The sequence below is a fragment of the Aquarana catesbeiana genome, linkage group LG04 (assembly GCF_042186555.1).
Source record: "Aquarana catesbeiana isolate 2022-GZ linkage group LG04, ASM4218655v1, whole genome shotgun sequence".
Classification (NCBI taxonomy): Eukaryota; Metazoa; Chordata; class Amphibia; order Anura; family Ranidae; genus Aquarana; species Aquarana catesbeiana.
The window spans coordinates 473,195,083-473,219,809 of record NC_133327.1 but is presented as its reverse complement, the minus strand read 5'-3'; the positions used below and the strand labels follow the sequence as shown (position 1 = coordinate 473,219,809).

The 24,727-nt window shown below is 44.1% G+C and overlaps 1 protein-coding gene across 4 annotated transcripts in view; it reads left to right on the top strand.

Annotated features, from left to right (window-relative positions):
* The window catches only part of SFT2D1 (SFT2 domain containing 1), a 790,079-nt gene that overhangs the window by 743,844 nt on the left and 21,508 nt on the right, over positions 1–24,727 (top strand). The window lies entirely within an intron of this gene.

Sequence of the window (24,727 nt, the reverse complement as noted above, 5' to 3'; positions counted from 1 at the left end):
ATCCACAGGTAGTCCTGCAGTTTAAGCTGATCTGACTGGGAATTGATTGCAGCTGGAAGACAGATTGGGCTAGAGAGTATTAGGAACAGACTGCTATAGTAAAACCTGCATATGCCTTATCATTAGGCACACGTGAGTGGATTGAAGTTTGCCTGTGTACCTTGGTATCCTAACTATTGCACAATGATTGTTTTTTTCTCTTATCTGCCTGTTTATGATTCTCACATTGGTTGTGAATAGAAGCAAAAAACACATTGTTACTATGAAGGTCAATGAGCACCTTAATTAAGCAAGTGTTTTTAAACAGCTTTGCTAGTGATCAAAAGCTCTATACCAATCAGGATTCTACACCTGTATAATTGAACCTTCTGAATACATCCCTATATATTTATTTTTATGTGGATTTTTTATGTGAATTTTTTTACACATTTGGTGTCACTAATTTTTTATAATTTTACACTATTTTGATTGCTGGATTTTTTAGGAATTTTTACTCACCGCTGGATTTATTTGACTATTTATATTTATTCTTATATATTCATTTTCATGCACATTGTGAAGCGCTTCAAATATCATTATTTATTCTTTTTAAGTGACTCTGAAAACACTCTCTTTTGATAGCAGCCTCACTTGGTTTTTATGTGTAATTATCAGCTATTTAGCATCACAGCGCTTTGTGTTTTATATATAAAGTACAAAGTCAGAATCCAGGAGCTTGGTTGGAGGCTGGCGGAGTAATCTAGAATTGTCAGGCAAAAGCGAGTAATCCAGGAAACAGGCAGAGGTAAAAGTCCAGAAGTTCAGTAGATCTGCAGTATTTCACACACCCAGGAAAACAAATCCAACAAACAGGCACAATCCACAGGTAGTCCTGCAGTTTAAGCTGATCTGACTGGGAATTGATTGCAGCTGGAAGACAGATTGGGCTAGAGAGTATTAGGAACAGAGGTACTATGCATGGATTATACTGCAAGACTCAGGTTTCCCAGTGGCAGAGCTAACAGAGCCTCAGCCCAAAGACAGAAGGACCCAAGTTCAATCCCAGGCACATGACAATCATCCATTAAGATGATTCTCACAGCCAGTTGTTGCTATTAAAAATCTTCATGTTTATTGAAAAACTACAGTGTACACATGCAGATAAAACCAGTTGACGCAATTCAGCTTACAAGGCCTTAGTCATAACTACATTAAAACACAGAACTTTTTGAAATAGTATCACTAAATGCCATCCACCCATTAATTGCTTTAATTGATTGCAAATAGTCAGCAAGAAAAAAACAGCCTTAACAGCTGCAGGGTGGATTCAGGTATATGTTACTAAGCTTTGCAGACAAATTGATACAATAATGTACAAACATGTACAATAAGAAGGAAACAAAATCAATTTGTGTTTGCCAGGGAGGGTAAAACAGACGTATATACAAACATCATAACATCCATAAAGAGAAAGGTAAGGGGAGAGGGCACTTAATGCAAGTGTAAATCCAAATCACACCTCAGGTTTAACACTAAGGCATTTAATGATGCTATTTATTTCAAAAAGTTCTGTTTTAATGTAGTTGTAACTAAGGCCTTGTAGGCTGAAACGCGTCAACTGGTTTTATCTGTGTTTTGTACACTGTGGTTTTTCAATAAACATAAAGATTTTTAAGAGCAACAACTGGATTGCTGCTTACAAACTACTATGGATCAAGCACCCGTGAGCTCTGCTGATACTCCTGTGTATGGGTAGTAGCACTATATATGTTTCTTGTGTGTGACATGACAATCATGTCTTCAAGTAAGGGCTTTGCTTGATTTACTTAACCACCTCCCGCCCATCCTATTATAATAATACGGATGGGCGGGAGCTCTGTTATCCTGATGGATGTCATATTGCGTCTTCCCACTCATGCGCCCCACACAGAAGCGCAATCTGTGACCTGCTGTGTCCACCAGACACAGTGAAACACAGATCACGTCAGTGGCTTTCATTTATTTATTGTGTACTGTTGTGATCTCTGGTAACATGGTGCAGGGCAAATCACAGTGCAAATGTACTGTGTGATAACTTTGGTCAATCACAATTATCATAATTGTACTCAGTGACACATGAATGGATACCATTCATAAAATGATTGCTTTCATAGTGATCATCACTGTAATAAGCAATCATAAAAAAAATCCAGGTCGCCTCCTCAGAGCAGTACACTGTCACTATGGTGACAGTGTACTGCTCTGGTCACAGTATGTATATGTTACATACTGTCACCAGTGTCCCTGATCACCGCCACACCAGTCATATGGTGATGCTGTACTGCGCTGGTGACCGTATGTAAAGAAATTGTATGGAGGAGATTTACTAAAACTGGAATGTGCAGAAACTGGTGCAACTGTGCATAGTAACCCATCAGCTTCCAGGTTTTAAGCTTAATTGAAAAAGCTAAAGTTGGATGCTGTTTGGCTACCATGCACAGCTGCACCAGAGTCTGCACTCTCCAGTTTTAGTAAATCAATCCCTATATCTTTTACTTTTCATATTATCACAGTCCCGCTATAAGTTGCTGATCACCGCCATTACTAGTATAAAAAAAAATAAATACATAAATATTTCAGTATATATCGTAGTTTGTAGACAAAATAATGTTTGCGCAAACCAATCAGGATACACTTATTGGGATTTTTACCAAAAATATGTAGCAGAATACATATTGGCCTAAATCTAGGAAGAAATTAGATTGTTTTCATTTATTTTTTTTATTGGGTATGTGTTATTGCACAAAGTAAAAAAATATAATTTTTTCCTATTTTTTCGTTTATAGCACAAAAAATAACCCCAGTGGTGATCAAATACCACCAAAACAAAGCTCTGTGTGAAAAAAAAACAATATAAATTTCATTTGGGTACAGTGTACAGTAACGTAGTACCAAAAAGCATTTAATGGTCTGGTCATGGGGGGGGGGGGGTAAATCTTCTGGAAGTCAAGTGGTTAAATTAGCAATCCTATATATTGCAGCTATATGCTGAGTGATATATTGTACTTAACCATTCATGGATTAGGTGACTCAGTAGATGGTTCCACAAGTCTCATAAGACTGATACAGTCAGTCCCAGCAGATTGATTGCAGCAAATAAAATTACAGTCAAACAGGTGAATCATGCATTCTAACAGGCTAATTCAGGAGCCAGCAATAAGCTTGCTGCTACTTGTAGGAGAACAAGTAGCAGCAAGCTTATTGTAAAATAAATGTACACAGTGTGTGTGTGTGTGTGTGTATAGGGATTAGCTCAGTAGCAGGGTGTGCAGGACCCCCTGGATGGGTCACTGCACAGTGAAGTAGGCACGGTCAGACAGGATTATTGTGAAAACAAAGCTGTGGTTTATTTACATGCCTGTGGTTACAAAGTGTAGGTATCAAAACAGCAAAAATAAAACAAAACCGAAAATAAACCTTTGCCACTTTGGGTGTCTTAACTGCAAAACACAGTAACCTGTCTACTTGGTCTGGAACAGCCTACCCCTGCCCAAACACCTGACTGTCACACTGAATAAACCAAGGCTTTTAGTCACATAGACTTTATCTCACCACTCAGAAGATGTTGCCCCCTTGTCCTGCACAGAAATCTGGTTCCAGGGTGGAGCATCTTCCACAAGCAGCCTGGGAGTTTTAGACCCCTTTCACACTGGGGTCTAAACCCCAACAGGTCAGGTTTTCAGGATTTCCCTCAGATGAAACGGCTGTGGTAATTACGAAGGCAGTGAAACTGATCAAATCACCTGTGCAAAATAATGTAAAGCCTGAAAACATGATCTGTTGGGGGTACTTGAGGACTGGAGTTGAGAAACATTGATGTACAGCATGAACCTGGGACAAATATATCTCCCATCCTGGACACAACCCAGTCCTACACAGAAATCTGGTTCAAGGGTGGAGCATCTTCCCCAAGCAGCCTGGGAGTTATTTTAGAGCCCTGAGTGCTTAATCTGTTACACCCAAGCTTGTCACCTACACAGCACAAACAGAAAAGCAATCAGTGTACAGCATGAACCTGGGACAAATACATCTCCCATCCTGGACACAACCCATAGGTTTTCCTGGCTTCCTGTAGCATACCCCCCTCCCTTGGTTTAACCATAGGGTTGGGACACAGGTTGCCAGGCACGCATGCACTCGAGACAAAGCACCTGCATTTCCCATTCTAACACCAGGGCGATGTTTCACTGTAAAACTGAATTCTTGAAGGGCCAGGCACCACATAATCACCCTCCTGGGTGTTTGGTCTGTTTGTTCTGTGCCATCCACCTAAATGGAGCATGATCTGTTACCAGTTCAAATTATCTACCCAAGAGATGGTACCGGAGAGAATCTAAAGCCTATTTTATCGCTAAACATTCTTTCTCAATGGTAGCATAATTTTCTTTGTGGGCCTTCAATTTCCGGCTGAGGTAAATGTCGGGGTGTTCTTCCCTGTTGAAAACCTGAGACAACACAGCTCCTAACCCAACAAAGTCCCTTGGAAAGTCAGGTGAGTACAACACTGGCTGACTTACATAAGGCCTGTTTTAAGGCCTCAAAAGCTGCTTTTGCTTCAGGGATCTATTTGATCATGACAGACTCTTTCCCTTTTTTCAAATTGGTCAGGGGAGCAGCCTGTGAGGCAAAACGAGGAATAAAGCGGCAATATTAGCCAGCAATTGAGTTGGTGGGACGTGGTCACCTATGAATAGCCTCAACTTTTGTTTACTTAGGGCTTTATTAGACCTCTCGCAATGGTATATCCCAGAAACTTGTCCTCCTCCTAGCCCATTGGTATATTTTTTTGGATTGTCTGTAAAAAGCTTTCCAGATGGAATCTAACACAGACTGAATCTTTGGTAAGTGCAAGTTCCAATCCTCACTATGAATGATCACGTCATCTAGGTATGCAGCAGCATAGCCTCGATGGGGCTGAAGGGTCTTATCCATTACCCGTTGAAATGTGGCTGGAGCATTCTGTAACCCAAAAGGCATCCTCTGATACTGGAAAGATCCCTCTGGAGTTACAAATGCGTTTTTTCCTTGGCCGTGTGCGAGAGGAATTTGCCAACACTCTTTGGTCATGTCTAACGTGGTCATATACTGGGCTGTCCCTAGGCGATAAATCAGATCATCTATGTGGGGCATGGGATAGGTGTCAAACGTAGTGATTTTATTCAAGTGGCGAAAGTCATTACAAAACCGCCAACTAACATCTGTTTTGGGCACTAACACAACAGGACTGGATCACTATTTTACTTTTCTATAACCCCCAGCTCAACCCTCTTTTTTACTTATTGGCGAAATGGCTCTTCAGGAATTTGATAAGGTTTAAGCTTGACTTTTTCCCCTGGTGTAGTGACAATGTCATCTTCAATTCCAGACACCCAACCTGGCAATTCTGAAAATTTCTCTTTATTGCAGAGCACAAACTCTCTAGCTTCCTGTTGCTGAGTTTTGGACAGAGTCTTCGCTATCCCGACTTCAGGGATTACCAGGTTAGGTGGAGCGGAAAGTGGGGTAGTCTCAGCGACCAAGGATTCCCTATCCTTCCATGGTTTTAGCAAATTCACATGATATATCTGCTCAGGTTTCCGTCTTCCTGGTTGGTTAATTTTCTAATTCGTATCTCCCATGTTTTCCCAACACTTCATAGGGATCCTGCCAGTTGGCTAGAAATGTACTTATGACCGTAGGAACCAACACCCTATCACCAGAATGAACAGAAGAAAATGATTGCACACCAAAGGATTGATCCAACGTGTTTAATTCCAAAACATGACAATTGACAGCCACAAAAGACAAGGTACAGGACCCAGGAGGTAAACAAACCTCCTGGGTCCTGTACCTTGTGGCTGTCAATTGTCATGTTTTGAAATTAAACACGTTGAAGCAATCCTTTGGTGTGCAACCGTTTTCTTTTGTTCATTGATCTTCGGTGGCAAGCGGTGGTATTGCACCCAGCATTATTTAGACTGCAGTGATTGCTCACCTGGTGCGGAGTTTCTTTCTTTGAACCGACCTCATCACCAGATGCAAAAGAACGGACCTGGGTCCCTCTATTGTAAAATCCTCTACTGAGCCAACTGGGCTTGTGTCAAATATTCCTTCACAATAGGCATCACTTGCGCAATTCAGTCTTGCATTTGTGCCACATGTTCAATCACACATATATGAGGGGAACTCTCACTCTCCCATGTTTTCCTGGCAATGTCCAGTAGTTCCCATGGGTGCCTCCCATACAGTAGCTCAAAAGGAGAGAACCCTGTGGACGATTGGGGAACTCCCCAATAGCAAACATCAAATAAGGGAGTAGACAATCCCAATTCTTTCCGTCTTTACCAACGACCTTCTTCGGCATTTGTTTTAACATTTTATTAAATCTCTCAGCCAGCCCATCTGTTTGAGTGTGATACACTGAAGTACGTAATTGGGTCACTTTAAGAGATGTGCAAGCTGTGGCACGCCTGCAACAGCTGGCACGCCAAGCCCTATCTGTCGGCACGCCAGGGGAATCCCCCAGTCAGGCAGTCACTTGCACTGTTGGTGCAGGCACGGAGGAGCCGACTTCCTACCTTGCATCAGTGCCAGTGATGTGGGCAGGGGGGTGGGCAGCCAGTCGTCTTGTCCCATGTGCGATGTTTAGGGGGGTGTAAAATTCTTCCTCCACTGTCCCGACTCTGTTCTGCAGCTTATTGCCTCCCCCAGACCCCTACACCTTCTGTAAGGCATTCAGGCATTCCTTTCTGCAGGCACCCTATTCCAGCTCCCCCTGCTCCAAGATGACTTTGGTCCAGCCTGTCCTTCTAAAGCAGCCTGTGAAACAGAGGCGAGGGAGGGGCGGTGCTTGGAGCAAAACATCCATGGGGAGAGGTGCAGTGGCTGCTAGCTTACCTCCCAGCGGTGGGGATATCGAGGAGCGGCTGGATGGTGGGGACTCCTACAGTACTGACTGGGGAGAGCTGGACGATGAGGCCATGGAGAGGTAAGGAGGAGGGTGGATCCTCCGATCTACAATGTACTGTGGGGGGTGGGTGAGTAGTGCAGGAAGTATGGGTCAGGTAGGTGAGTGCATGTGTCAGGTAGGTGAGTGTAATGGTCAGGTAGGTCAGTGCATGTGTTAGGTAGGTGAGAATAATAGGTAGGTCAGTGTAATGGTCAGGTAGGTCAGTGCATGTGTCAGGTAGGTAAGTGTAATGGTCAGGTAGGTGAGTGCAACGGTCAGTGCATGTGTCAGGTAGGTCAGTGTATGTTGCACAGTGTATTCTGAGCACAACACATTCTTGAACCCTGTGTTCTGAGCGAACCTTGCAGAATTGTAAGTTTTTGGTCCCTTAGGGCTCATTCAGAGGGATGATCAGTCCCATCCTCTGTACAGAGCTGCTGGTAGGCTTAATTCTGTGTTGACACTATGAAAGAAATAAGTTGGTTTTGCATCGCGGTTTGGGCACTCGGGCTCAAAAAGGTTTGCCATCATTGCTCTAGACATAACTGGGGTGCCCTGGTCAGTTAGTACTTCTTTAGGAATGCCCACACAGCTGAAAACCTGAAATAGCTCTTTGGCAATGGTTTCGGCCGAGGTGTTTTGGAGAGGAATTGCTTCTGGGTAACAGGCGGCATAGTCCAGCCCTCAAAAATTCCACGTGCATTTCACGAGTGGAAAAAGCTTGAGGGCGAGTGTGGGCCTGCCTTGAAGGGGGGTGACGAACGCCGCTGGCAGGCGGCCTTGAATGGAAGCCGTTCTCCCATCAATCAGGCAGGGGAAGAGAGAGGAGAGCCAGCCAGATCACAAAGAGCAGGGATCGTCCGCTGGGATAGCTTTGATTTTATTTGCCTGCGGCCACAGTCACACAAAGTCCCGCCTCCTGGATGGGCTCCTTTAGTAGACAAAACACTGGTCCAATGCCAGGACGTGTGACGTCTTCCATAGGTGCCGATCCCGGAGGCATTACTTTGTGTGACTGCTGCTGCCGGGCAATTCAAATCAAAGCTGTCACAGTGGGCGATCCCCGCTCTGTGTGATGATCGGGCCCTTCTCCCCTCCCGGCTCTCTTCCTCTCCTCTCTCTAATCCCCTGCACTGGTTAGGCTGCGCTGATGGGCACTGGTGAGGCTGCATTGATGGGCATTTATGGACACTGGTGAGGCTGCATTTATGGGCACTGGTGAGGTTGCGCTGATGACCTCACCAGTGCCCAGCAGCGCAGCCACCCCAGTGTGAGGCTGCGCTGATGGGTACTGGTGAGGCTGCATTGATGAGGCTGGTGAGGCTGCACTGATAAGCACTGAAAGGCTGCATTGATGGGCACTGATAAAGTTGTTGTTAATATTTATTTTTGTAACCTAATTCTGCATAAAACATTTAACAGTGTTATTTCATGAGATTATTTATGAGGGAGTGTTTAGGGGCGGGGTAGGGGTTGGGTGGGGCAACTGGTGGCGAGTAACCCTTAAGGCCTGGCTAGTAGCTCAGGACTTGGTTTTCTCTACCCTTTGTGGCACCCGGTATAACAGGTCCCTTTCCATGATGAAGTATGGGAGGGCAATCCTCTAGTCAGGGTTAACTAATTCCCCATCTATTTTCGCTACATTCTCCTGGGCCCTTAGTAATCGGGGGTCCTTCAATTGTTCAGTGGCAAAATTTTCTCTGTGTGCCTCTAGATCATCAAACACTAGAGGTCGCTGTTCCTCTTCTGAGGTTGCAGGCTCTTCCCTAGATCCTGTTGTTTCCCCTGCTAATACTGACAAGGGAAACTCAGAATCCTCACACTTAGGATTCCCTAGAATAACCTTCAGGCTCTGAAGAACCACTTAATTGTGAATCTGGGCAATCCCAGAGCTCCCAGAATTTTGGCAAATCTCTTCCCACAATGGCGTCATGTGGTAGTTGGGGAACCAAACCCACCTGACACAGGTTACCGAGGGAGGTTTCAAAGGACACTGTGATCACCGGATACTTTTGAGTGTCCCCATATACACAAATGGCTGCCATTTTCCTAGGGTGCAAGGTTTTCCCACCACCAGTTCAGTTTTCACCAAGGTAACCAGGCTACCTAAATACAACAATATTTTTATCTATACACATTTTGCATAAAGGTTTCTCATTCCCCTTTACTGCTGTTCATGTAGTTGCAAATAGGGACTGCCAGCTCTCTGTAAGAAAGTCACGGTGCATTGGTTCATCAATAGCTGGGCAAACTGCTGCTACATGTCCCTTTTCCTGGCAGCAACAGATTAACTTTCTAGTCACCTCCTGTGGGATTGGCCTTCCAGGCCGCTCTCGCAAAACATTAGAAGAAGGCCCAAAAATACCTTTTAGTTTCCCTTTTTTCACACTCTCTATCCCCATCCCTTGGTGCTGTCTTACCCGTAGCTGGGGATGGGGTCTTGGGGTGTAAAGTCAGTGAGTCTTTGAGGGAAGATGTACAATTCTCAGTCATTAGGTACCTTTCCACAAGGTTTACCAGATTGTCTGCTTTTTCTGACACTCAGTGTCCCTATAAATCTTCACTTCCCCTTCCTGTCTTCGCCCTAGTATAGGTTTCCGTTACTGCTTGTTGGTGTATGATACTGTTCTGCTGGATTCTGTCTTCCACTTGTTCCTGACTCCGCTTCTTGGATTACCCCTTTGGACTTCGCTGATCACTGTTGCCGACTCTGCCTGTTCCTGACCTTGCCTCTTGGACTACCTCTTTGGACTTCGCTGATCACTGTTGCTGACTCTGCCTGTTCCCAACCTTGCCTCTACTACTTTGGATTACTCTGATCAGGGTTCGCTGACTTCACTCTCTATCAACTGTGAGTTGTTTGGAGTTCCTTAATTTAGTCTGTTTGCTCAACCGCCCTTCCACCTGATACTGGGATAACAAGACTACCGGCCAGGAAACTGGAGGGGCGGTTAGAGCATCCTGGCAGACCTGACATACTAGGGTCAGGTGGACCTCAGCGAGTTGGTGCAGGCAGTCGCTCTTCAGGGACAATGGTTGGGAGAGCAGGCCAACTGTGCAGTCATTGGAGGAGAAACTAGGTGCTATCTCGGACATGTTATCCTCTTTCTCTACAGCACATGGGTCCAGTCCTGCTGCATCTAGTAACCTAGGGACTGGGGCTAGGGAACCTGTTGTCGTGTCTAACCCCCTGGGTTCTCCTGCTCCTAAAATACCTCTCCCTGAGAGGTATGATGGTAACCCTTCTTATTGCAGGGGATTTCTCAAGCACTGCTGGTTGCATTTTAGAAATCAACCTTCTGTGTTTGCCTCTGCTCAAGCCAAGGTGACTTTTAGAATTTCCTTGCTGAAGGGCAGAGCATTGTCCTGGGTGTCACCTCTAGCGACAGAGACCACCTGGGATAATTGCGCCCTTAAGGCTTCATTCCGCAGAGGACTAGCGGAATGCATCAAGGACAAATTAACTTACCGTGAGGTCCCAGTGGGCCTAAAGGATTTTATCAACTTGTGTATCCTGGTGGACTCTCGCTTCTCTGAACATCAGTTAGAGAGAGAGCACCAAGGGTATGTTAATCCTCTCAGACTTGGTTGTAAATCTCCTCCTTGGCAATCACTAACCCCTACTGTGTCTTCTCCTGTTGGGTCTAAGAAAGTACCCAGGGCTGTGCGTTTGTCTAATAGTGAACGTACCAAACTCAGGACCCTAGGCCTCTGTCTATACTGTGGGAAGCCGGGTCATGTCCTGCGTTTTTGTCCGGTTCGGCCAGAAAAACTTCCGGGCTTAATGGGTGATCGAGGAGCCCAATTAGGTCATGCTGTCTTTAATCCTTCGCAGGAGAGACTCTTAGTTCAAATTTCTTTGTCCTGGAATGATCAGTGCTATTCCACAGTAGTGTTTTGAGATTCTGGTGCTGGTGGTGTGTTTCTAGATGCAGCGCTGGCTAAAAGACTTCAGATACCTACTGTTTCTAAAAACCTTCCGCTCTGTGTAGCTACTCTTGGTGGAGAACCTCTTGTTTATGGACTTATTACTCATGAATCTAAGCCTCTCTCTGTCTGGTTGGGTGCTCTGCATCTAGAAGTTTTATAATTTGACATCCTGGTACCAAACAGACCTTCTTACGCCTGAAATCCACGGTTTAGTGGCCTACCCTAAAGAAGGATGTAATAGCCTTTGTTAAAGCTTGTACTGTTTGTGAGACCATCAAAATGCCTTGATCTGTTCCCCAAGGTCTTCTGCAACCGTTACCTGATCCTCGTGCTCCCTGGACCCATATTAGTATGGATTTTATTGTGGACTTGCCTGCCTCCAGAGGAAATACTGTCATCTGGGTTTTAGTAGACAAATTTTCGAAGTTAGCACACTTCATTCCTATGCCTGCCCTGCCTTCTGCCCCAAGCTTGACTTTATCTTTTATTGAACATATCATTTGTTTACACAGTATTCCTGTCGATATTGTTAGTGACAGAGGTCCTCAATTCATATCTTCGTTCTGGAAGGCTGTTTGCATCTGGATATCAAAAATTCCCTATCTTCTGGATACCACCCCCAATCTAATGGCCAAACAGAAAGGGTGAATCAAGATTTAGAGACCTATCTAAGGGTTTATGTTAATGCTGAACATGACAACTGGAGTGAGATGCTATTTATAGCTGAATTAGCGCACAATTCACAATGGCACTCCTCTTTAAAATGTTCTCCTTTTCAAGCTGCCTTTGGGTATCAACCCAGAGTTTTCCCCTTCCAATCTTCTTAGGTAGAGGTACCTGCAGCAGCCAACATGGTGACCAGGTTAACTAAACACTGGAGAGACATAAGAAAAGTTCTGCTTCAGTCTGTTCACAGATACAAAGGGTATGCGGACCGTCGCAGAAGACCTGCACCCCGTTATCGTCTCAATCAACTTGTTTGGTTATCCACTAAGAACATCAAACTGAGACAACCCTCTCCCAAGTTAGGTCCTAGATATATTGGACCCTTTCGCCTTCTTTGTCAAGTTAACCCAGTGGCCTATAAACTTCGTTTGCTCCCACACCTTCGGATTCCCAATATGTTTCATGTATCCTTGCTCAAGCCCTTTTACAAAAATAGGTTTTCTCTACCCGCTAGACATCCTTCTCCTGTCTCGGTTGATGACCATAAAGAATACGAAATTAGTCAAATTTGAGATTCTTGACATAAGGGTAGACAATTACAGTAACTGGTGGACTGGAAAGGCTACTCTATTGCTGAAAAGACTTGGGTACCGGTTCGTGATGTTCATGCCCCACGGCTGGTCAGGTTGTTCCACGTTAAGCATCCATCCAAACCCAAATAGGTCAGGGAGCATCTTTGTGTGGGGGGCGCTGTCATGCCCTGTCTGGAACCTGGGGTTCTTTGGACAGTTTCCTATTGTCTGTACCACCAGGGAACTTCCTTTAAGGTAGAATCCTTGTTATGTTCTACTCCTTGAGTTTGGATGCTGGCTCTACCCTGTGACCAGCTGTAGGAAGTCACCTGATCTAGTGACCCTATAAATCTTCACTTCTCCTTCCTGTCTGCGCCCTAGTATAGGTTCCCGTTACTGCTTGTTGGTGTATGATATTGTTCTGCTGGTTTCTGACTTCCTCTTGTTCCTGACTCCGCTTCTTGGATTACCCCTTTGGACTTCGCTGATTACTGTTGCCGACTCTGCCTGTTCCCGACCTTGCCTCTTGGACTATCCCTTTGGACTTCGCTGATCACTGTTGCGGACTATGCCTGTTCCTGACCTTGCCTCTTGGACTACTCCTTTGGATTACTCTGATCGGGGTTTGTTGACTTCACTCTCTACCAACTGTGAGTTGTTTCTTTGGTGTTCCTTAATTTAGTCTGTTTGTGTCAGGCTAGGAGCAGATAACAGGTAACAGTTCAGATCTACTGATTATGCAAAGAGTTCAAGGAACAAGAGCACATACCATGAGCAGGTCTCAGCAGAGCAGGTCAGCTGGGACTTGTAGTTCACCGCTGCAGATGAAGGTAGGTGTTGGCTGCTACAGATAAAGGTATTACAGTAGAATCAGGCAAAGCGTAGTCTAGGCAAGCTGGGTCGTACACAGGTAGGCCAGAGTCCAAATGGCACCGAATCAGAAGCAAGTAAGTAGGGTCAAAACTAGCCGGGTCATACACGAAATATACAGAGCAGATATCAGCTGGGTGAGGCAGTAGCACCCAAAGGTAACAACTGTATCACGAGCACTGATTGTGTGCTGATACAGGTGATTTAAAGGTTAGCTGGCCAATCACTGTGGTTTCCCAAGCAAAGGCTGTGTCAGGTAAGTTCTGCTGGGTCTTAAAGGGATCATAGTACTGACAGTACCCCCCTTTTCTCGAGGGGTTGCTCCTGCACCCCCAGGCTTACTTGGAAAACGAAGATGGAACAACTTCTTAAGTCGGTCAGCATGAAGATCACGAGCGTCGACTCAAGATCGATCCTCTGGGCCGAAACCTTTCCAATGAACAAGATATTGTAAGGAATTGCGCACTTGTCTGGAATCAAGAATAAATGCCACTTCATATTCCTGACTGTCCAAGACATCCATAGGTTCTGGTTCATTTACTTGGAGGCTGGAATGAACAGGTTTCAACAATAAAACATGAAAGACATTTGGAATGCTCATGGATGGGGGAAGTCTTAATCTACAGGCCACAGGATTAACAATCTCCGTAATTTCATAGGCCCCGATGAATTTTGGGCCAAATTCTTTAGTGGAACATGCAAGGGACAGATTCCTAGATAATAGCCACACTTTGTCACAAACTTTATATCCTGGTGCCTTTAAGCTCCTCTTGTCAGCCATTTTCTTAAAAGTCAGCACAGAGCGAGAAATAGTACGATTAACATCGGACCAGATTTTGGAGAAATGGTGTTGGCATCTGGAACATCGGAAGGTGGAAGATCAAAGGAGCACACACGAGGATGCAACCCGTAAACACAGAAGAAAGGAGAGGTCCCTGTAGATGTGCTGGCACAATTATTAAAGGCAAACTCCGCCCACGGAAGGATGTTGACCCACTTTTCATCATTGGTCATCAGACAACGTAGCATCTTCTCTAGAGTCTGATTAGTTCTTTTCTGTTTGGCCATTTGTCTCAGGATGATATGCTGAAGAATATAATAACTTAATCCCCAGCTGAGAGCAAAGGGCCTTCCAAAACTGGGCCATAAATTGAGAGCCACGGTCTGAGACAATGTTAATTGTTGCCCCATGGAGTCTAAAAACATGTTAAATGAATAAAGTTGCAAGTTCTTTAGCCGATGGAAGTTTCGGAAGCGGAACAAAGTGGGCCATCTTACTGAACCTGTCTACCAACATCCAGATCGTGGAACATCCCTGGGATGGAGGGAAGTCAGTGATGAAGTCCATAGATAAATGGGTCCAGGGACAGGTAAGTATTGGAAGAGGACGTAGAAGACCAGAGGGCTTAGAGGTACTGCTCTTGCTTCTGGCACAAACTTCACAGGCCTGGACGAAGGTTAACACATCCTGCCTAATTGATGGCCACCAGAGGTTGCGAGAAATAATCTCAAAAGTCTGTCTAAATCCTGGATGTGCCGCAGGTTTCGATGCATGTACCTGCAAATGAAGAGCCATCTGTCTGGGTGAAGGCCAAAATCCTATCCTCAGGGATAATGATCTGAACCCTCTAAGTTTCAGAGCCAGACGAGGATGGCTTTAAAGCGAAGTTCCACCCAAAAATGGAACTTCTGCTTTTCGCAATCCTCCCCCCCTCCAGTGTCACATTTGGCACCTTTCAGGGGGAAGGGGGGCACAGATACCTGTCTAATACAGGTATTTTTCTCCCACTTCCAGGCATAGATAGCCGAGCCACCCGCAGGTATCTACGCCACTTCCGGCGCTTTCTCCGTCCATGAGCAGGTCTAAGCAGAGCAGGTCAGCCGGGACTTGTAGTTCACCGCTGCAGATGAAGGTAGATGTTGGCTGGACCTTGTAGTTCACCACTGCAGGTGAAGGTATTACAGTAGAATCAGGCAAAGCGTAGTCTATGCAAGCTGGGTCGTACACAGGTAAATCAGAGTCCAAACGGTACCGAATCAGAAGCGAGCAAGCAGGGTCAAAACTAGCCGGGGTCATACACGAAATATACAGAGCAGATATCAGCTGGGTCAGGCAGTAGCACTCAAAGGTAACAACTGTATCACAAGCACTGAATGTTGTGCTGATACTGGTGATTTAAAGGTTAGCTGGCCAATCACTGTTGTTTCCCAGGCAAAGGCTGTGTCAGGTGAGTTCTGCTGGGTCTTAAAGAGATCCTAGTACTGACAGTTTGCACTTCCCTTTGTGGTCCCATATTTCTGGCTGCAGGATCTCAACTGCCCTTTCACCTGATACTGGGATAACATGACTACCAGTCAGGAAACTGGAGGGACAGTTAGAGTCTCCTGGCATACCTGACAGTTTCTGGATCTCCATGGCTTACTCATTTCTGCAAGGTGGTAAGGAGAGGCTCCACAATTTTTGGTTACAGCCATTTCCTGGTCAAGTGGATGTCAAGTTCAAACGTGGTCAAAAACATCTCCATGTCATCATTTGCAGTCATTTTTAGCAACAGGTGGTTTACCCGAAAAGTCAGTATGTTACCGGCATCACTCCCAGCCTCGGTCTGCTGCCTATGCTGAAGCTGTTTCACAATGGCCTCAATTTGCTGCTGGTGTCTCTGTTTGCGCTGTGCCAGCAATTGCCTATGGCAGGCTTCCACTTCTGCTGGGCTTTTTCTTGGGCTGCAAGGCTCTGATGCAAACTTGCATTTGTCTGCTGTTGATTTGCATTTGCCAAAGCCAGCTGTCTGTATCTCCTACATGCAGGCCTTACTTCACCTGCCTGCAAAACCTCCACCATATGTGAGGGATTAGCTCAGTAGTGTGGAGTGCTGGACCCACAGCACAGTCAAGTAGGCAAGGACAGACATCAGGATCTTTATGAAAACAAAACTGTGGTTTAGTTACAAGTCTGTGGTTTATTTACAAGTCTTTGGGAGTTTTATAGAGCCCTGAGTGCTTAATCTGTTACACCTGAGCTTGTTAACTCTCATTGAGCTCAAACCGGCTTGCTACACAGCACAAACAAAAAAAATCAGTGTACAGCATGAACCTGGGACAAATATATCTCCCATTCTGGACACAACCCATATATTTTCCTGGCTTCCTGTTACAATATATACAATATCTCACAAAAGTGAGTGTACAGCTTGTAACAGTGTAAATTTGCTGTCCCCTCAAAATAACTCAACACACAGCCATTAATGTCTAAACCACTGGCAACAAAAGTTAGTACACCCTTAAGTAAAAAAAGGCCAAAAATTGGGCCCAAAGTGTCTATTTAGTGTGGCCACTATTATTTTCCAGCACTGCCTTAACCCTCTTGGGCATGGAGTTCACCAGAGCTTCACAGGTTGCCACTGGATTCCTCTTCCACTCCTCCATGATGACATCACAGAGCTGGTGAATGTTAGAGACCTTGCGCTCCTCCACCTTCTGTTTGATGATGCCCCACAGATGCTCAATAGGGTTTAGGTCTGGAGATATGCTTGGCCAGTCCATCACCTTTACCCTCAGCTTCTTTAGCGAGGCAGTGGTCATCTTGGAGGTGTGTTTGTGGTCGTTATCATGTTGGAATACTGCCCCGCGGCCCAGTCTCCGACGGGAGGGGGATCATGCTTTGCTTCAGTATATCACAGTACATGTTGGCATTCATGGGTTCCCTCAATGAACTGTAGCTTCCCAGTGCCGGCAGCACTCATCTAGCCCCAGACCATGACACTCCCACCACCATGCTTGACTGTAGGCAAGACACTTGTCTTTGTACTCTTCACCTGGTTGCTGCCACACACGCTTAAAACCATCTGAACCAAATAAGTTTATCTTGGTCTCGTCAGACCACAGGACATGGTTCCAGTAATCCATGTCCTTAGTCTGCTTGTCTTCAGAAAACTGTGGGCTTTCTTGTTCATTATCTTTAGAAGAGTCTTCCTTCTGGGATGACAGCCATGCAGACCAATTTGATGCAGTGTGCGGTGTAGGATCTAAGCACTGACAGGCTGACCCCCCCACCCCTTCAACCTCTGCAGCAGTGCTGGCAGCACTCATAAGACTATTTCCCAAAGACAACCTCTAGATATGACGCTGAGCACGTGCACTCAACTTCTTTGGTCGACCATGGCGAGGCATGTACTGAGTGGAACCTGTCCTGTTAAACCGCTGTATGGTCTTGGCCACCTTGCTGCAGCTCAGTTTCAGGGTCTTGGCAATCTTCTTATAACCTAGGCCATCTTTATGTAGAGCAACAATTCTTTTTTTCAGATCCTCAGAGAGTTCTTTGCCATGAGGTGCCATGTTGAACTTCCGGTGACCAGTATGAGAGAGTGACAGCGATAACACCAAATTTAACACACCTGAGACCTTGTAACACTAACGAGTCACATGACACCGGGGAGGGAAAATGGCTAATTGGGTCCAATTTGGACATTTTCACTCAGGGGTGTACTCGCTTTTGTTGCCAACGTTTTAGACATTAATGGTTGTGTTGAGTTATTTTGAGGGTACAGCAAATTTACACTGTTATACTGTACACTCACTACTTTACATTGTAGCAAAGTGTAATTTCTTCAGAGATGTCACATGAAAAGATGTAATAAAATATTTATAAAAATGTAAGGGGTTTGCTCACTTTTGTGAGATACTGTACTTATCCATCATGCCATACCATCAGGGAGGCGTGTGATTGGCCCCAAATTTTTTCTGCATCAGGACAATGACCCCAAACAAACAGCCAATGTCATTGGGAACTATTTTCAGCTTAAAGAAGAGAAAAGTCCGGAAAGTGTTGGTTTGGCCCCCATAGAGCTCTGATCTCAATATCAAGTCTGTTTGGGATTACTCTGAGACATAAGGATTTGAGGCAGCCTACATCCGCAGAAGATCTGTAGTTAGTTCTCCAAGGTGTTTAGAATGCAATGGAATGGATGCAAGTGTACATAGAAAATTTGAAGAAGTGATGCTATTTTGAAGCAAAAAGGGCAGTCACACCAAATATTAATTTGATTTGAATTTCTCTCCTATTCACTTACTTTCCATATGGTTAATTGATAAAAAAATAAACTATTAACACTTCTATTTCTGAAAGCATTCTTAATTTACAGCATTTTTCTACACTTGTCTAAAATATTTGCACAGTATTGTACAATCTTTCTACATAAAAATTTTTTGGAGAGATTGTTAAAATTTGAACACAATGATTGGTGCTCGATATGGCTTTCTAAGACTTTACAGTGAGAGAAAAAAGTATTTGATCCTCGGCTGATTTTGTACATTTGCCCACTGACCTTTGTCTCTAATTGTAATGGTAGGTTTATTTTAACAGCGAGAGACAGAATAACAACAAAAAAAATCCAGAAAAACACATTTAATAAAAGTTATAAATTAATTAGCATTTTAATGATCGAAATAAGTATTTGACCCCTTTGCAAAACATGACTTTAGTACTTGGTGGCAAAATCCGTGTTGGCAATTACAGAGGTCAGATGTTTCCTGTAGTTGGCCACCAGGTTTGCACACATCTCAGGAGGGATTTTGTCCCACTCCTCTTTGCAGATCCTCCCCCAGTCATTAAGGTTTCAAGCCTGTGGTTTGGTAACTCGTACTTTCAGCTCCCTCCACATATTTTATATGGGATTAAGGTCTGGAGACTGGCTAGTGTGTACGCCTTAGTGTGCTTCTTTCTGAGCCACTCTTTGTTGCCTTGGCCCTGTGTTTTGGGTCATTGTCATGCTGGAATACCCAACCACGACCCATTTTCAATGCCCTGGCTGAGGGAAGGAGGTTCTCACCCAAGATTTGATGGTACATGGCCCCGTTCATCGTCCCTTTGATGCAGTGAAGTTGTCCTGTCCCCTTAGCAGAAGATCATCCCCAAAGTATAATGTTTCCACCTCCATGTTTGACGGTAGGGATGGTGTTCTTGGGGTCATAGGCAGCATTCCTCCTCCTCCAAACAGAGAGCTCGATTTTGGTCTTATCTGACCACAACACGTTCACCAAGTTCTCCTCTGAATCATTCAGATGTTCATTAGCAAACTTCAGATGGGCCTATACATGTGCTTTCTTGAGCGGGCGATGCAAGATTTCAGTCCTTTATAGTGTAGTGTGTTACCAATTGTTCTCTTGGTGACTATGGTCCCAGCTGACTTGAGATCATTGACAAGATTCTCCCATGTAGTTCTGGGCTGATTCCTCACCGTTCTCATGAGCATTGAAACTCCACAAGGTGAGATCTTGCATGGAGCCCCAGACTGCGGGAGATTGACAGTTATTTTGTGTTTTTTCTATTTGCGAATAATCGTACCAACTATTGTCACCCTCTCACCAAGCTGCTTGGCAATGGTCTTGTAGCCCATTCCAGCCTTGTGTATGTCTACAATTTTGTCCCTGACATCCTTGGACAGCTCTTTGGTCTTGGCCATGGTGGAGAGATTGGAATCTGATTGCTTCTGTAGACAAGTGTCTTTTATACAGGTAACAAGCTGAGATTAGGAGCACTCACTTTAAGTGAGTGCTCCTAATCTCAGCTCGTTACCTGTATAGAAGACACCTGAGAGCAAGAAATGTTGCTGATTGATAGGGAATCAAATACTTATTTCACTCATTAAAATGCAAATCAATTTATGATAAAGGAAGGGGGGGTTGTAATTGCACAGGTGAAATTAATGATGAATGATCAAAAAAACAGCTGGCAGTCACACAACAGAGCAAATTGTGTATAATGCATGTAAAACAACAATTGCTGCACTGTGAGTAGTGATAAATGCATATAAAGTAAAAGTGACAATGATCAGTCCGTAAAGGTGTCCATATAGGAATAAATGTGATAAAATTGGTGCAAACGTGTCCAAAGATGAGGACAACCATACACCCAAGTGCCCCTTCCACCGTGATAGTACAAGAGGTGCCCTTACCAGATATCTAGACTCCACGTTATAGGAGCCTAGTCTGACATGGAATCTATGAAGGATGATAACGTCACAGCCAATGGTGCTGGTTTTTCACTCTCTCTCATGAAAGTTATGACAAAAAGGAAGAAAGTCACCACATAGTGTATAACCGTGGTGGTTTTATTGGAAAAATGCTATTAAATGTGACCACAGGTCTAATACAGTGTATTGCATGAAAAAAAAGTTCCTACATAAAAATCTGCAGATTAGGATCAAGGTAGTGTGGTATAGTTAGACATAGACTCCGCCCTACTAGTTTTGTCATACATGATGTCATTGGGGGCATGGAGTCTATGCCAAAGCCCATGCTTTTATTGGGTCCATGACGGAAAGAGCACCGCTGTTTGTGCAAGATCATTTTCTCAAAACTGACGCCATTATTTAGAAACAGATGGCCAAGCCTCATTGTGAAAAAAGGGGGAGTGGGTTGGCCCTTAAACAGGAAACCAAGCCTTGTTTGTATTATAGAATGGCCATTCGTAATGTCAGTTGGATAGCCAAGCCTCATTCCTGAATTGGCATGGCCGCAAGAATGAATAAAGGGCCAGACCTTGGTTTGAACAGAAGGAGGAGACCAAGCCTTGTTTCCAAACTGGCATGGCCACAATAAAGTATAAAAAACTGAGCCTCAATCTAAGCCTTGTCACCCTGGAACTGACATTTGTGGAGCTGTACAGGATAGGGGCAAAACGTCCCGCGCTAACCACACACATGACAGCAGTGAACAAAAGTGGTCTAATTAAGGCAAACACAAACTGGCATTGTGTACCTGACGTAGGGCAAGAACATAGATAAAAAATATATATAATATGTAAAAAGTTATATTAAATTAAAAACAATAAGAAACGTATAAAAATCTAAAGGGCTGTCTTCTTTCCGCAAAGGGCCAACACAGTAAATACTTTTTTAACCATATGACAACCGGGCCATAGCCGAAAGACAGCTACAGTGCAGCCGGTTTATTCTGGGAGGGCGTCCATGGACGTCCTCACAGAATCGCATGCACCCGGGAATGTCTGTGACTGTTGGGTCCTCCGGACCCGGCGCATCACGGAGCGGGGTAAAGGGCCAATGGCAGAGCGATCACTTGTCAACTAACCGGAGCATGTCCGGTGCAGCTCCTCCCCTCTCCTTGCACCGATCGGTACAGTGTGCGAGGAGAGGAGGGAGCCGGGTGCAGCAGCACTGTGCACCACAGTGCTGATCTGTGCCCATCCATGCTACATACCTGGCTCATCCATGCTCCATATGTGCCCATCCATGCTCCACATGTGCTCATACATGCCTCATATGTGCCCATCTATACTTCATCTATCCCTGGCTCATCTGTGCTCCATCCATCCCTGGCTCCTCTGTGCTCATCCATCCATCCCTGGCTCATCCATGCTCCATCCATCCCTGGCTCATCCATGCTTCATTCATCCCTGGCTCATCCATGCTCCATTCATCCCTGGTTCATCCATGCTCCATCCATCCCTGGCTCATCTGTGCGCCACCCATGCTCGTCCATGCTCCATCAGTGCTCACCCATGCTCCATCTATCCCTGGCTCACCTATGTTTATCCATGCTCCATCCATGGCTCATTCATGTTCATCCATGCCTCATCTGTGCTCATCCATGCCACATCAGTTCTCATCCATGCCGCATCCTTGCCACTACAGTGCCCATCAGTGAATCACAAAAGTGTAATGGGTAATCCTATTAGATTTGAAATGTATGTCCCTGATGGTGCTCCCTGCATGTTGGGCCTCGGTATGTGGCCAGGCTGTGGAAAAGTCTCCCACATGTGGTATGCCTTATAGAATATATGTTGGGGTGTTTACTTTCCAAAATGGGGTCATTTTGTGGACATTTCCATTGTCCTGGTGCTCCAGAGCCTTCAAAAGTGTAAGAGGTAGTCAAAAAATGAAATGTGTAATTTATGTCCCTAGAACGCCTGATGTTGCTCCCTGCATGTTGGTCCTCTGTGGCCACGTTGTGTAAAAGTCTCACACTTCTGGTATCGCCATACTCAGGAGGAGTAGTAGAATGTGTTTTGGGGTATAACTTGTGGTATGCATATGTGTGGGAGAAATAACCTGTTAATATGACAATTCTGTGAAAAAAAGAAGAGAAAATCTTCATGCTGCAAAGAATTATGGGAAAAAATGACAACTTCAAAAAACTCACAATGCCCCTTTTACTAATTACCTTGGATTGTCTACTTTCCAAAAAGGGGTCATTTGGGGGGTATTTCCTGGCTTGGTAGTGTCTCAAGAAATGAGAGGCCGTCAGTACATCAGGTGAGATCAGTTTTCAGTAATTGGCACCATAGCTTGTAGACTCTATAACTTTCACACAGACCAAATAGTATACACTGTCTTGGGTTATTTTTACCAAAGATATGTGGCAGTATAAATTTTGGCCAAAATTTATATAGAAAAATTACTAATTTGCTACATTTTAAAACCGAAACAAAGAAAAATGCTTTTTCTTACAAATTTTTCGGTCTTTTTTCATTTATAGCGCAAAAAAAAAAAAAAAAAAGTGATGAAATACCACCAAAAGAAAGCTCTATTTGTGTGAAAAAGACAAAAAATTCATATGGGTAGCATGTTGCTTTACTGAGTAATTGTCATTCAAAATGTGAGAGCACTGAAAGCTGAAAATTGGACTGGTTAGGAAGGGGGTTTAAGTGCCCAGTGGTCAAGTGGTTATACGACAATTAGCACTACGTTCAGAATACACCAAATGTATAGTATAGTTCATAAATCCACCTAACCTCCATTTGAGAAACACCCCTTTTATTGGACCCTCCTCTCCAAGGTGGTGTGTATTTGTCTGTTGCCACTTTGAAGGTACCCGTAGGACAGGGATATGCAATTAGCGGACCTCCAGCTGTTGCAGAACTACAAGTCCCATGAGGCATAGCAAGACTCCAAATGACAGCCAGACTAGCAATGACAGCCACAAGCATGACACCCAGAGGCAGAGGCATGATGGGACTTGTAGTTTTGCAACAGCTGGAGATCGACTAATTGCATATCCCTGCCGTAGGGTCTCTATTGTGGCACCGTGTAAAGTGTTTAAGGGACCGTATGTTCCTTTTTATCCTTTCTGATTTTTTAAATATTAGCCCGTGTAGAAAAGGTCCTAATTGTACGTACCACATATTGTTTGCCACATGGGCATGTAATGAGATAAACTACATTTTTTGTAATGCAAGTAATAAATTGTTTAATCGGGTATGTTTTACCTGTGGTAGTGGAAGAAAAGGAGCGTGTTTTATTTTTCCATTTTTAATAATTCGGCATACTGCACACCATTTGCAGGGATAAAAGCCCACTAACTGTTGAAAAAAGGTTGCCCGTTTAAGAGGATTCAATATGTTGTGTGCCATGCTGGCCTGTAAGGAAGGGCAATCCTCTAAAAATTACCCCAGGTTTGTCAGAAAGTATGGGACTCCGAACAAGATCATTAAGTATAGACCAGTGTTTTTTGAAAATCTTTTTGATTTTATAATTTTATCCAGAAAAGACAATAGAGCAGGCAACTCCAAATGTCCTTGTTGCTTCTTTATTGGTGCATAAAAAAAGTGAGTAAAAACATACAGGGGCTCACGCATTTCGGCTCACAAGCCTTGATCACAGCACAATTTTCAAGTTAAAAAACAGAGCTTTTATACTGTTTGCCAAACCACACCTTCCAATTGTTTGTTTAATTGAAACAGCAATTAAGAGACATCCAAAACAGAAGGTGAGGTGTAGCACTTGGCAATACAAACATGGAAAATACAGGGACTATTAGAGAAACAGAACTCGGCATACAGAAACCTGGCTTCGTGCTATGGGATCATACCCCTGCAACGCTAGCACCTGCCGTTTTTGTGATAAACATGCCAGAAACCACAAAGCTGTTGTCTCTTGTGCGACTGGCAGAGAGTTTGTCTTAAAGGATTTTGTTAACTGCAAAAGCAATATGAGAATCAGAATCAGTGAGCAGTTCCATGGGGCCTCCTATGTTAAGGATAAGGGTCTATTCCATGTCTCCAGAAATTTTAAATATGAATATTCTGGTGACATGGGATCTTTTTTATTTTGTGGTTTGGAAAAAGTTAGAAAACCACCAAGAGGTGGAGATTTCCACCGCAAACTGCTGGAAAGAGAGGTCTGGTGGATTTTTAGTCTCCAGTCTAGAACACCATCTGGTTTAAACCCAAGATATGATGTAGATCTGTTTCTCAAATAGTCCCTGTATTGGACTACATATTCCAGCATGATATTGTTTGAACTCAACATATGATGTAGACTTGTTCCTCATTTATTTTATTTGGAGGAACCTTTTTTGTCTTGTCTTTCACTTTTTCTGTTATTTCCTATTGTGTAGATAATGTGCACAAACATATATCCATGTCTGTATTGCCAGCATGGGACTACATATTCCAGCATGACTACACATATGGCTTGAACTCTTGATATAATGCAGACCTGTTTCTCATTTAGTTTATTTGGAGGAACCTTTTTTTTCTTGTCTTATTCACTTTTTGTCATTTTCTATTGTGTAGATAATGTGTATAAACATACATCTATTGGTAGAAAGTATATTGCATGTTTATAGTGGTACACCTTTTTTGGATGTCTCCTGAATGCTGTTTCAATGAGACAATTAATTGGAAGGTGTGGTTTGGCAAACAGTATATATGTTCTGTTTTTTAACTTGAAAATTGTGCTGTGATCAAGGCTTGTAAGCCGGAACGCGTGAGCCCCTGTATGCT